Source organism: Lissotriton helveticus, assembly GCF_964261635.1.
Source record: "Lissotriton helveticus chromosome 1_1 unlocalized genomic scaffold, aLisHel1.1 SUPER_1_unloc_47, whole genome shotgun sequence".
NCBI classification, from domain to species: domain Eukaryota; kingdom Metazoa; phylum Chordata; class Amphibia; order Caudata; family Salamandridae; genus Lissotriton; species Lissotriton helveticus.
Genome location: NW_027611689.1, coordinates 1,151,152 through 1,165,241, shown reverse-complemented (window position 1 = coordinate 1,165,241; position 14,090 = coordinate 1,151,152). Strand labels below are relative to the sequence as shown.

Here is a 14,090-nt window from a genome sequence, read left to right as displayed (position 1 = left end):
GCGGTGCTCACAAGTTACCAGAAAGGGGGGTACCCTTCCTCCGGATTATTAGGGACAGGGTACTCCGGAATCCCTCTCAGCCAGACGGTCCTCAGCAGGCATCTGGATGGGCCAGGACGTCACTCAGGCCGGGGCTCCATCCCTTGGACCAACGTATGGTGTGATGCTCAGGAATGGGGCCCCATGGACCCAAGGAGGCATCTCCTGGGCGCGGGAGCCCTGATGGGGTCCAGGGGCCCTGGGCTCAGTCTCCCAGCCGGCCACTCCATCAGGGGGCATGAAACAGTGTTTCGCTAGGCCCAGGGACCCCCCCTCGCTTGGCTGGGTTCAGGAGCTCAAGGACCCCCTGACACCGGGCTTCGTCCTCTGGCTTGCTGCGTGGCAGGGCACCCGCCACGGTGTCCCACGGGCCGGGGTAGGCTTCCCCTGTGCCTCTGGGCCCGGGAGCCCCAGCAGGGCTTCTGGAACCAGCCGACTCCCGGCATCTTACTGCACTGTGAAGGATCTGTGCACACTTCACTTTATCTTACTGCACTCGGAGGAGTCTGGGCACACTGCCCTTCATGTTACTGCATTGAGGAATCTGTTCTAGTGCATTGCATGAGCAATCTCTGCTCCTGCACTGCATCTTACGGCACAATGATGAATCTGTGCACACTGGATTTCTGTCTGCTGCAGTATGATAAGTCTGTGCATTGCACTGTATCTTACTATACTGGTAACAGTCTGTGCCACTGCACTGTGAGGTATCTGTGCACGCTGTACTGCAGCTTATAGCACTGTGAGGAATCTGTACTCACCTTTTGCTCAGCTCTTGCTGTTTTTTTGTTGACTTGGCCACGGCTACCCCTATTTTCGAAGCATGTCCCGAGGCAGTTGACGTCAAGGCTACCCATGCTGCCTGGTGCTCCTTTTCTCTCTTTGTCCTGTTTCCATCTCTCAAACTAGGCATAAGCTTCAGTCATTGCATTTGTTTCTTGTGCCTTAGGTTGGCTTATGGCATTATCTGCTAAAGAGGTTGGGTGCCTGCTGCAAGGATTGTGTGTGTGTGCACAGACCTTGGGTGTGGAGGCCTGTCAAGCAGTGGAACGTATGTGACTGTGTTTTTAATGTATCTCCCCAAGGGAATGTGTGTGTGTAGGTTGGACGTGTGTGCATGTGAACAGGGTAGGGTTGTCTTTGTAGGCTGTATGTGCGCCTGTATGAGGCATGTCTGCGTGTGTCTCCTTGCAGGGTGTCTGTCTTAGCAGATGTTGGTGCGGCTGTCAGACACTCTTCTTGGCCTCCCTTCTCTGTACAGAGATCTTTAGGATCTCTGGCTGAAAAGAAGGTCTTCTCTGTGCAGAATAGTCGGGTACTCCTCGGCACACAGCAGACGTCTGAGCAATGTCACATGTGACGTTCTAGTTCTTCGCCATAGTTTAAATAATTAGCCAGATTTGAGTGAGACTTCAGCCCGACCTCCAAATGTGTGATTTCCCCGAAGCCCCCAGGATCACATGTGTGACAATGCTACAGAGGGTTGCTGCACTCTCCCATCATGCATCGATGAGGAGTGTACTATGATATAGGAGCCTATGTGAAGTCATTCTGCTCTGCTTGTCACTTCAGCAGGAAGGGGAGAACAAGATGAGTGAGCAGAAAAAGCAAGACGAGGCAAGAGAAGAGAGAGAACAGCACAAAGGGTACAGTACATAACAGATATCACCCAATGAAAGAAATAGGTATGAAGGGGAGGGAACCAGAGTTCAAAAAGAAGAGCAGAAAAAGAAATGGAATTAAGATTATTTATACATTGTAAAAAGTTGAATTGTATGTTGTGAGCTAAAAATGAGATTTAAGTGCCATGTGAATGTGATTCTTCAAGAGTTATAGGTGCCATTTCCTGTTGAGTGGTACCAATACTTGAACCAAATTTAGTGCTATGAATCTGAGATTTAATTCCAGTCACCAAACAGTGTAAATGCATCAACTGGAGGGATCCATGTATTTTCCTTCGGGGTACAAATTTCAACTCTACTGAGATAGCTAAGGGGTCCCAGGTTCCAAGTGTCGTCCTGTACAAGTGAGTTAATGCTCAGACTGCACAGATCTGTTACCTTTGCATCACAAGTACCAATACTAATGCAAATTAAATCAAAAAGTACTGCACTAGTTTTGCACCCAAGACCCTCTCACGCTGTCCCAACTCTAGACATGTTTTTACTAATAAAAAATAGCTAGAAATGTTTCTTATGGTCCAGCTAATATTTAGGTAGTATATTGAACAAGTGGATTTCTTTAAAGGGCAAGCTGATTCCTGTATCAATCTGCCCTTAAAACAAGCAGATTTTTAAAATAATTCCACACCCCTGTAAGGGGTTTTGACAGACCTGTACGGTGCACTGATTAAGAAATCTGTGCGCTCTGCACTGATGTTTGCTCACACTGCGAGGGGCATTTACTTTTTGTGTAAACTTTCACACTCTGCACCACTTATTACTAGCACTCTGAGTGGTTTTAAATAAATGAGGGAGTCTGTGACCATTGCACTGTGTTGTACTCTTGCTGTATGCAGTGCTACCAGAAGAGGAAACCTCTAAACTGCACTACTTTTTACTTCACTGCAGACTTAATCTATGCACCTGGAACTGATATTTACCACAACAGGGGTAACGAAATTAGGCTATGCATTGTTATGTTAAGTGTATTTATAGAGCGCACTATCACCTGGGAAGGTGTCCTGGAGCTGTGCAGGTGTGGAAGTCTAGCCTCGAGGACAGAATCATTCAAAGAGCCAGGTCTTCAGCTTCTTGCTTAACTCAAGAAGCGAGGAGGAGGCTCTGATGCATTGAGGGAGGTTGTTCCATGCTGTAGGAGCGATGTATGAGAAGGCGTGGCCTCCGGATCTGTGTCTGTGTATGTCTGTGATGTGTCCGAGTATGAGTCCTAGTGTGTTGTTGATAGGAGTTGCAGTTGTTAATGTAGGCAGGGCCTTTTTTGTGTAGTGCTGTGAATGTGTGGGTGAGTAGTTTGAACTGTGGGTGCTTATGTATCTGGAGCCAATGGAGCTTTCTGGTGAGCTGTTTGATGATTTCTGCATAAAGTGAGTTCCCGTTGTCCAGACTACTTGCGATGAGTGTATGAATGATGAGCTTTGGTGTTGTTTGGGAGTCATTTGAAGATTTTCTTCGGCATTATCAGTGTGTGAAAGCAGTGACCACATTGACCTGGGCGGACATGTCCAGGCTTTTGTTGATAATGATCCCTAGGGTACCGGAGCGCAAGCTTGAGGGTGGGAGTAGATCCTAGGGTGGATGACCATCAGGTAGACTCCCAGGTGTTGTTTCCAAAGATCAACACATCTGTCTTGTCAGTGTTGAGTTTGAGGCAGTTGGATTTCATTAATGTCATGCAGGGGGTAAGCGTGTTCCTTGTTTTGTGGGTTTTATTCATAGAGGTACAATATTAGTTGCATGTCGTCAGTGTAGAAGAGGATGGTGATGTGGTAGGCATGGATGATGTTGGCCAGTTTTGAAGAGGGTCCAGGTGAGAGATGAACCTTGAGGTGCTTCGCAGATGAGATTTCCGGTTTCCAAGGACGATGATGTCAGGTTCACTGTCTGAGTTTTTTTGGCAGGAAGGTGCAAATCTATCATAGGCAGGTCCTTGAGTCCCATCTCGTGAAGGTGTCCGATGAGGAGGAGGTGTGATGCCATGTGAAACGCCGCCGAGAGGTCCAATAGGATTAAGGCCCCACTCTCTCCTCTGTCTATGATCATGTGTGTAGCATAGATGGGTGTGTGAGTGCTGTTTCCATGCTGTGGTTGGGCCTCAATCCAGGATTGGTGCTTTGAGGAGTTGGTTGTTAAGGAGCTAGTTGGTCAAACGCCTGTTGATTGTGTTCTGTAGGACTTTGGCCCTGTATGGTAGTAGAGAGCTCGGTCAGTAGTTGTAGAGTTTGGTGAGGTCCATGGAGGGTTTATTTAACAGGGCTGCAACAGCTGCCTCTTTTAAGGCTCCTGGGAAGAGGGCTGCATTGATGGAATCGTTCAGGATGGGAGGGAGGACTTCACTGATAGTGTTTAGGCCTTTTTAAAAGTGTGGCCGGGTTGGTCTAATGGGGCACCAAAGTGGATGGTCTTCATGGTTGTGACAGCGTCGTTTGTGGTGATGGCCTTCAGCCAAAGTCCATTCTTTGGCTGAGATTGGAAGACGGGCTGCAAGGTTGATGAGGGTTGAAGTTGTCGTACATGGATGTGATATCTTGTTCCAAAAGCATTTACAGAGATTGATGCAGAGGTCTTGTAATGGGGGATGTTGCTGGTAGTGGCTGCAGGCACCATGAATTCTCTGATGATGGTGAAGATTTCTTTGCTGCCGTTGTTGTTGGCTTAGATGCGGTTGGCATGGACTGTTCATTTGGCATTTCAGACTTACTAATGTCTCGGCTCATTCCCCACTTGCTTTCCAGTTGCTTACAGTGCTCAATCGCCATCCTGAGTTCTTCTGTGTGCTACTTGACTTGTGTTCGTGATCTTGAATAGTTTTGCTGTGCTTGAAGGGGTCCAGGGTGTTGCTGCAGGTGGTGATCCATTCATTGCAGTTCTTGATGTCTTACGTTAGGTTGCAGCTGTGCTTGAGGGGTCCAGGATCTTGCTTCAGGTTGTAATCCATTCATTGCAGTTCTTGACGTCATCCGTTAGGCTGCTGTTGTGCATGAGGGGGTCCAGGGGGTCGGTGCAGGTGGTGATCCATTCATTGAAGTTCTTGATGTCTTCCGTTAGCGTGCTGCTGTGCTTGGGGGTTCCAGGGTGTTGGTGCTGGTGGTGATCCATTCATTGCAGTTCTTGATGTCTTCCGTTAGATTGCTGCTGTGCTTGGGGGTTCCAGGGTGTTGGTGCTGGTGGTGATTCATTCATTGCAGTTCTTGATGTCTTCCATTTGGTTGCTGCTGTGCTTCAGGGGTCCAGGGTGTTGCTGCAGGTGGTGATCCATTCATTGCAGTTCTTGATGTCTTCCGTTAGGTTGCTGCTGTGCTTGGGGGTTCCAGGGTGTCGGTGCAGGTGGTGATCCATTCATTGCAGTTCTTGATGTCTTCCGTTAGGTTGCTGCTGTGCTTGGGGGTTCCAGGGTGTCGGTGCAGGTGGTGATCCATTAATTGAAGTTCTTGACATATTCCGTTAGGTTGTTGCTGTGCTTGAGGGTGCCATGGTGTTGGTGCAGGTGGTGATCCATTCATTGCAGTTCTCGGTGTCTTCTGTTATGCTTCTGGTATGCTTGGGGCAGTGTGTGTAGGGGGCAGAAGCCCAGTCTTGTGGTCCAGGATGGTGATCTTGAACCTCATAATGGCGTGGTAAGTTCAGGTGATAGGCGTTGTTTTGTTGACCCTGGTGTTACTTAGTGTGAAGAAGATAGCATCCAGGAAGTGTTCGGCAGTGTGTGTGGGTCTGGTGATGCACTGAGTAAGGTCGAGGTTCCCAAGGCTTTTGAGGGGGGGCATTTGAGTTGCAGTCATTACGGTCCTCGAGGTGAATATCCATGTCCCCACGGAGCATGAAAGTGCTGGAGTTGATGTTAATCCCAGATCTAGATTAATTCCAATTTCCAGTCTTTGTGTTACACAGACCTATATCTCTGTATTGCAAATGTCAAGAGAAGCCTCTTCCCATCTTTCTTCTGTATTTTACTTTGGGACCGCTGGCTTCTTGTAATTTACCTTGTCTTTACCTACAAAGACATAGTAAAAACCTTAATCCTTTCAGCTACAACCGGTGTGAACCAATGCTCCAACTTCCCGGCTAATGCCATTCCACCAACAACGTGAAATTCTGTTTTATCTCTGTTCATCTGAATATATTTAGTAGTCAACAACAAAAATTCTCCAGGCACATAGAGATCGAAGTGAGGTTGTGGTTTCAATATTTCTTTTATTTTTCTTCAAGTTATATGCACCCTTTTGCCAACAGGTGTTTCGTCTCAGCCTGTTCTTGTTATAACAGACTTAATCGGGGCTTAATATCTACAATAAAGTCATAATTCAATTAAGGAGGAGTATTTGTGTTCAAAAGAATATCCCAAAACCTGGGTCAGGTGACCCTAGACATGCCATGTAATTTTTAGGTAATGAATGGCGTGGTTACACTGGTTAGTGCATGGCGAGATGTAGATTGGGTCACCACGTGTCATAGTTGAGAAATTCGCCAAGCAGTGTCTTTATATTGTGATAGGTCCGTTGATATCAAGTGTCCTAGTTCTCAAAGTGCTGTTATAGGCTAGGTATAGATGCGCTAATCGCTCAGACTCTGTCCCTGAGTGACACAGGTGAAACATAGCAAATAGATTCTGGATAGGCACACAAGCAACAATATATTCATAGGCCTGGGTGTAGTTTGCATAGCAGCACTACACATAGCTTCACGTTGTATACTTTGTACTTCACGTAGTACACATAGTCTGCGTAATGTAGTGGTACTTGTATAGTGCACGAATCACCATGAGGCATCTCGGCGCTTGTACGAATACCGCTGAGTAACCCTTCCAGGCCTTTCCCTGTGAAGTGCCCACTCCTGGGCACCCCCAAGGTGAAGCCAGGCATCCTAGCGTTGTTGGGGCCGTTGTGGAGATTAAGCAAGCTATTGCCCAGAGTTGCAGCGTGGGACCCATGATTAGAATAGGCACCAAGGCAAGACTTATCAGGTCCCGGGCCAGACCACTGCATCAGGGTCTGCCGCTCTAACCATTGAGCCACACTTCTCTACAATAGCGTAGCTGATGACACTGTGTACTTGTCTGCACTGTGAAAGAATTGCAAAATAATTGCAAATGGCATACTGCACAGTGCCAGTTATGATAAAATAAGTATCTCTATTTTTATATGCTAAAGAGCATATAGTACTTTCACAAAAGTGAAACGGAAAAATTAGCAAGCAGTGAGACAGGTGGTGATTTTTGGATCCTCCCTAACCCAGAGGGAGTACCTTGAATGATTTGGTGGTGGTCCCATCCTCTTAGGACCACCCCAAGATCAGTTATTGGCAAAAAAACAATCCCAACCAAAGGCCCTGCAAAGCATTGTGGGATGAGATTAGCAGTGGGCAGTGAATATTATATAATATCCAATATCAAAATAATTCTACAAACAGCTGCAGTTCAACTGGTGGTTACTAGATGTCCCTCACGAGTCAAATGCAAATGCTTGATGAAATGGTTTCAATGGTTTTGCATTTGACACGTGAGGGACATCTAGTAACGACCAGTGGAACTGTGGCTTGATGTAAGAATCATTTCAATGCTTTGCATTTGACCACCACGGAAGTTCAACAAAATGTGCTTTTTGTTTATGCTCTTTGTGTTCAAGGCATCTGTTTGGTCCTCCCCCTAGGATAGGGGGGACCCCAAAATCATCAGCTCTCTCATTGCCTAATGTTTTCATTGAAAAAGTTCACTTTTGTGAATTGGTTATATGCTTTTTGTCCGCTTGGCTCCTGTCTGTTGCAACAGAGAGGAGCCAAGCGGACGTACGGCGCTGTGTCCCGGACCGCATTGACGGTGGTTGAGCCCCGTTCACAAATAGAACCAACAAACGACTTGAGTAAACAAATGATTGGCCAAAAAACGGGAGAAATAAAAGACGACCTCCGTACAAGTGAAATTTTTTTCTCCTATTTGGAAGGAGATCTTTAATACTTGGAATGCCTCAGTGAACCAAGCGATAGAGGTGCCAAATATAGACTTAAGCCTGAAACCAAATTTGATTGGAATACGAGCATACTTACAACGCCTTGCCTATACCTAATTGGGATAGAAGTGCCACATGAACAATTAACCGTTTGTTCTAAAGGTGGACATTTGATACAAATATTTAAAGCGAGCTATACTGGTCTTGATAAATATGGAATAAACTAAATGTGTGTGTTGGGATTTGTAAAGCGCACTGTTGCCCGGGGGCGTCCTGGCGCTGAAGACCGCTGGGGAACCCGCCCTGGGTTTCCCTGTGAGATGGTCCCTTCTGGGTATCTCCAAGGTGAAACCAGGCATCCCCGGCGTCTGTGTGAGGCCGTTGTAGAGATGAGGCAAGCTCAATGCCCAGAGTTGCCGAGTGTGATCCCTGGTTAGAGTAGGCACCGAGGCGAGAATTATCAAGTCCGTTGACCCTGGTCCACGACCCTGCCGCGTCGGGAATTGAACCCTGGTCCCGGGCCGTTCCCTGCTTCCGGGTCTGCCGCCTCTAACCAGTGAGCCACACCACTCCAAACTAAGAAACCATCGAAACGCGTAGACGCCCCAACAACATACACAATCCATCTATTCAGCATTGTTTGAATAAGGAGAAATGCGGTTATCTCTCAATGCCAGTAATATCTTTTTGATAATAGATGTGTAAATTCTTCAAGACTAATTGTATTGGTCTGTTGCTGCAACTCTTTAATATTGCATTGTTTTTTTATTGTATTGAATTTAACTGTTTTATCTTGTGTTGACTTTTTAAACTTTTGACATGTTGAGCTGAGTGTTCAGCTCTTTTAATCTGATAAATTCAACATTGCGTGTAATCAAATAAATGTGGTGCAACTTTTATTCTCTATAGTTGTTTTCCAGTTATACGTGGCACAATTTGTCCTCCAGTTATAAATGCACAAATACTTTCTGGGTGAATTCAGAGTGAAAGTGGTGAACGTGATAGTGTATAGATTGTAAACTAGAGGTTGATATCTACTAGATACTAGAAATTTACCCCATGGGATTTCTTTTATTTCACTGTTAAATTCTTTTGCCAGCCTGGAGAGTTAGTACTTGTGAGGTTCTTTTGTGTGTCGTCTTGCAGCCGCATGTTGGTGCTGAGGGGTAGTAAGGCTGGTGTCAATGATTGCAGAAACTGGTCTTGGCCAACATTAGGGGCATATAATTAGATCAGTGCTATTGGCTGGCCGTCCTGTATCCCCTCTAGTATCGCATAGTGTCCTTTTGGGTCAGTGCAGGTGTGTTGTACCTCCATTGCAGTTCTGTGTGCCACCCATTTCAAGGCACTTCTTGCGTATGTGGAGTATGTGGTCCCCACTATCGTGCCTCTCCATCTCTTGCACATGGAGGCGAGTGTTTGTGTGTTCAGATGATGAGATAGTAATCCCTCTCCTCCATAGGTATTGGTATACCTGGTGGCGCTGAGTACATCCCGCCAGCCCACGTACATTCCATATACATCAATAGTGTGATAGGGGCGCTCTGTGCATTCATTTAAGTAGGGCTGGTGTGGAGTAAGCGTCCGTGTCCCTCTGCATCGATGTTGTGCCCACCGTCCACCCATGAATGTGTGTGCCCTTCCTTATGTAGGGGTGATAGTGTCCGTTCGTAGTAATGGGCATCGTTGCAACGGATAATATTCCCCAACTCCCACTCCCACTCCCAGGCCTCAGCGCCAATTAGTAGCCGGCCATCTGCACCTAGCTGCAACACAGTTAAACTTTAGCTTGAGTGAATATAAGCAATACAAGGAGAAATACAGTGAAAAACTTCAGATAATAGCTCTGTAACAGTCACACAGTGTGAGTGGGAGGGCAAGGACTGCGAGATAGTCTTGGTGTGCCTCCCAGTATAGACATTCATGGCCCCGGTGTGATATATATGATAGCTGTGAGGCAGGGACGGTGGGTCTACCCTGGCTGGTGCTCACATGGCTGTATACATCATGTAGCAAACCTGTATGTAGCATGTCGCAGCAGGACGTCAGACATCTGAAGGGTGTCACATCCGGGCCTCCATACCCAACCGCTGCCTGCTGGGAGGCCGTCAGAGAAGGGGTGTCTTCTGCCGGGTTTTCGACTTTAGACCCGGATGAGGAGAGAGAGTGAGGTGTCACGTGTCTTTCGGCATTCCTCGCCACCTGGGCTCTTTCCTTCGCCACTTGGGCCTTGGTAAGTCCCTTAAGTTGCAGTTTGGGCCATTGCACTCATCTCTGCGTATGCCACCATTGTTGTTGTGCAGACACTGATTCCCTACTGGGTGATTCTACCTCTTCAGAATGTGGAGAGGGCACATCCTACACACTGTCCTGGCTTTGCAGACTGTTGGGGACCTTTTTCCGCCAGGTTCAAGCCTCCTCGCCCCTCCTCGGCAATGACTCTTCGAGTATCTTGGGGTGTTGGGTATTCAGCGTCCCTGTGTGTTGTGAGGACTTGTTTCTTCCGGTCACCTTTACCAATTAATAAAATATTGGTGAGGGTACATACAGTCAAGCATGCTGTGGCTCAGGCCTGTGCATGCACATGCTGGTGCAGTTCATGAGCTATTTTCAAGTAGCTGCCTCCAGTATTGGCGCCCCGGTATAGATATGAGGGGTTGTGTTCTTGTTATCTGGCGCTGGTTATGTTGGACTGGTGGTGTGTCTCCCTCTGTGGGCCTCCAGCTTGCTGAACGGCTGCTTTGCACGCATAGAATGTGCAGGGGATAAGGGGGGAATTATTTGCTTTCTCTCCGATTGCGCAGTTGTTTCTCGCATCGGGTATTGTCTGAGTGTCCCCCCCTCAGTGAGGGGCGCTGTCTCACAGTATGAAAGTGGTGGGGAGGCATTTGGCAGTGTTGCAGGGCCGAGGCCTGGGCCTATTCCTGTATTTTGGTGGGCCTCACCCTAGACCATGTCTGGTAGGCCATTGACTTTGGCGGCCCACCCCCGCGGTAGCTGTTCCCCTTCTTGCCGGGGGTTTGTGGTGTTTTTGCTGCAGAAGGGGCTGTGTTGTGGAGCCCCCATTCCTCTAATTTGGATCATGGTCCCGCCGGTGGAAAAGCAGCCTCAGACGCCTGAGTCCCGGGTCCCAGCGCGGGGCACCTTCCAGCCAGTCTCTACTGCCGGATCCAGATACGGCAGCTCAGGCGGCCTCGAAACGCTTTGAGAAGTCTTTCAGGGTCCCCAATGATGGTCATAGTGCCGTTGCTGGAGCGAATCGCTCCTGTGCATCTTGAAATTTCAGCATCTTGTGGTTGGTCGCGACAGAGCATCTTAATGCACATCTACTTAGGTGACCATCTTGGCCACACCCCTCAGCATCCACGTTAAACGCAGTTACAAACAGACTGGACTTCCTAGAGCCCATTGGAATGCATGAGTAAAGAACACTGCACCTGGTGCACCATCATGGCACACTAAGTCTCATAATTAGTCCTCTTCTCTTATAATGCACATTGAAAACAAAGTGCAGAGGCTTTTCTGCTTTCAGTTTCTATGAGTTCTAAATTGTGGTGTTATTTTTCAGTTTTTTACGAATTTTTACTTTTTTTGCTCTGTAAAAATTCACAGAATGTTGAGTTTATTTCCTTCTCCTGTTTGTCCCTATTGCCATTTCTAATATCCATCTATCTTCTCCTAACTCTCTTTTTTTGAATTTGCTCTTTCAGGTAATGTTTCAGTGTTTTGCTCACCTCCAAACCTGTCTCAATTCCCATTGATCTCTTTCCAACAGTCTAATCCCAGCATGTGCAGGATGGAGGTATGTTTGCAACTCATTATCTCATAAAATTTTGATTGATGCTGGCGAAAGGTTAATGGTCTGCATTTAACACACATTTCCCTATTGCTTTATTCTTCAAACAAAGTTAAAGATTGCCTGAAATGGTGTTCAGTGCTGTGTTATTGGAAGCCAGTGTCCTACTACTCTGTTCTTTATCTCAAAATACGCCTGGCTATAATTGTATTATATCTGTCTGTTTCCGGTCTGTACGTGCTCTACCTGGTCATAGAAGAGAAGCTGCTGAGGGATTAGCACATATGCTATTACAGACTCTTCGGACACAATGCAGTAACAATCCACTATCTAGCTACCTCACCTATCACTCGTTGACTCTAGCACCTTTGTAAAGATAGAACACGTTGGTGCCACCAAGCTGGAAGGACCAGCTGAAATAGTCAAGAAATTTATTGGCCTGCAGCACGCTTTAGATAATTTTCCGGTGTGTTTCACTCCATAAATTGATTTTATTCTTGTTGGACTTGGCCCTTCTGGCAGGTTCACCTCTGAACTTTTTGCATTTGAACTCTGTTGGACAGGCCACATGAAGGGCCGCTCTCCCCCGGCCCAACCAGGCCCGAACCAGCCACGCAAGTACCACACACCACCATTGCACGTCCACCGTCCCCGCGGGGACCCCTACACTCGAACCTGTTGACCGCGTAGGCCGACCCACTACCGGCCTGCGCGCCCATCCTGGGCGCCATCTTGGACACTCCACCACGAGGCCGCCTGGCCCCCGATCGACCTCAACCCTGGGCCCGGCCAGGTCTCAGACATTCCGGCACCAACATCCACCCAGGAGGTGAGCGGGCTACTTGGTCAGTCAATGGGAGCAGGAGGTGTCGATGGCTCTCCCCCGCCAAGTGCCGCTCGCCCATCGCCTCTCCGGGCGCTGGCTCCACCCCCCTGCTGGGTGTCTGAACCCCCTCATCCCGGACCTCCCGACCTCCAAGTGCGAGGGTCCGGACATCAAAGCACACCAGCCCTATAACTGGGGCAGCTCCAGAGCAGGACGGCAGTTGTATCTTGGAGTCGAGAGACGCAAAGAAGAACTCATCCTTGACGGACTACTGGCGCTGCCGTAGCTCTGTCTTGTGCACCCTCGTCTTGCCTGCTGGCGCTGCCGCGGCTTTGGGAACCACCCTATCCTTCATCATCGTCGGGACCTGCTGGCGTGGCCGCGGACCGTTTGTAACGACCACCTTCATCGGGACCTGCTGGCTCTGCCGCGGACCGTCGTCTTCCTTCATCCATCTCGGGACCTGCTGGCTCCGCCGCGGCCCGTTCATCTACACCACCGAGCTCGAGGATTGAGAGCTATTTTCCATCTTTTTGGTAACAAGACTGTCCCGCTACCCTTTTCCCAAACAGAGACCAGAATAGAGGGGACCCCTGAGTCCAGACCTCCTTGTACCATTCTACCGTACTTGAAGAATTATCTATAAAGTATCGTTGAACTTTATCATTGTGTGGTGTCCGTCTGTGGGGGGGAAGTTACTTGTCTGTACGATTCACTGGAGACGGCTCTCCCCGGAGACCTCTCCCCGTATCCTCGGCCGACCCTCCCGGTCCGTCTAACATTGGTGGCCAGCGACGGGATCCGAATCACCGCATAAACCGTACAGAGAGTAGCTCACCCCACGACGAATCACGATGTCAACTAAAGACAGCGGATCAACGGAGAAATTCCAGATGGAGAAATTGGGCGAGTACAGCCATCGTGAACTTAAACAGTTCTGTATCGAATTAGGTATCGCTACCACCGGACTAAATACCAAAGATGACTTTAAGCAGGCCCTGGAATCTTGGGCGGAAACCGGGGCTGCCGGAACCCCCGATCCAGACATCGCAGCACAAACCCCCATGGCCCCTGAAGAACGAAGAACGGGTCTCTCGCCAGACGAGATCCAGGAACGAGAAAGAACCCGACTACACGAGCTGGAAATGGCCCGGCTCAAAATGGACGTTGAACTAAAGTTGGCCGAACAGAAAATCAACTTAGAGCACCTGCGTCTCCGAGAAGAAAGAGAGGAGAAACAGAGACAAAGGGAGCTCGAGGAAAAGAAACTGGCATATGAACATGAGCGGAAATTAGCTGAAATCGACCTACGCAAACAGAATAAAGAAACAGGGGTGCCCGAGCAACCCCACACTCCAGGGGCAACAGAGAAGAAGGTACACATCCCCAAGGATGTCGTTCGAGAATACTTCCGAGAGGACGACATCCAGCAATGGTTTAAGGCCTATGAAATCGCTATGACTGCGCACCGGATCGATAGAAGCGATTGGGGGGCCGGTCTGTGGGGGAGATTCCTCAATGAGGGCCGCGACGCCCTGCTGCAACTCCCGGACCAGCAGATGACCTCCTATGACCATATGAAAGCTGCACTCCTCACTCGCTATGGCCTCACACCCGAGATGTACCGTCAGAGGTTCCGAGACTGCACCCGCATCCCAGGTACAACTTGGGTGGACTATGTCAATTACTTTAGCCGAGCCTTCGAGGGCTGGATCAAAGGAAGCAAGGTCACAACCTACGAACAACTGTTCAATCTTATGGTATGGGAGCATCTGTCGAACAATTGCTTCATTGAACTTCGCCAGCAC

The 14,090-nt window shown here is 48.4% G+C and overlaps 1 pseudogene across 1 annotated transcript in view; it reads left to right on the top strand.

The window, feature by feature from the left end:
• The window catches only part of LOC144806116 (uncharacterized), an 82,389-nt pseudogene that overhangs the window by 18,893 nt on the left and 49,406 nt on the right, over positions 1–14,090 (top strand). Inside the window, exon 2 of the transcript XR_013605697.1 lies at positions 11,371–11,462. The product of XR_013605697.1 is annotated as an uncharacterized LOC144806116 (transcript). The remainder of the gene's footprint in view (positions 1–11,370; positions 11,463–14,090) is intronic.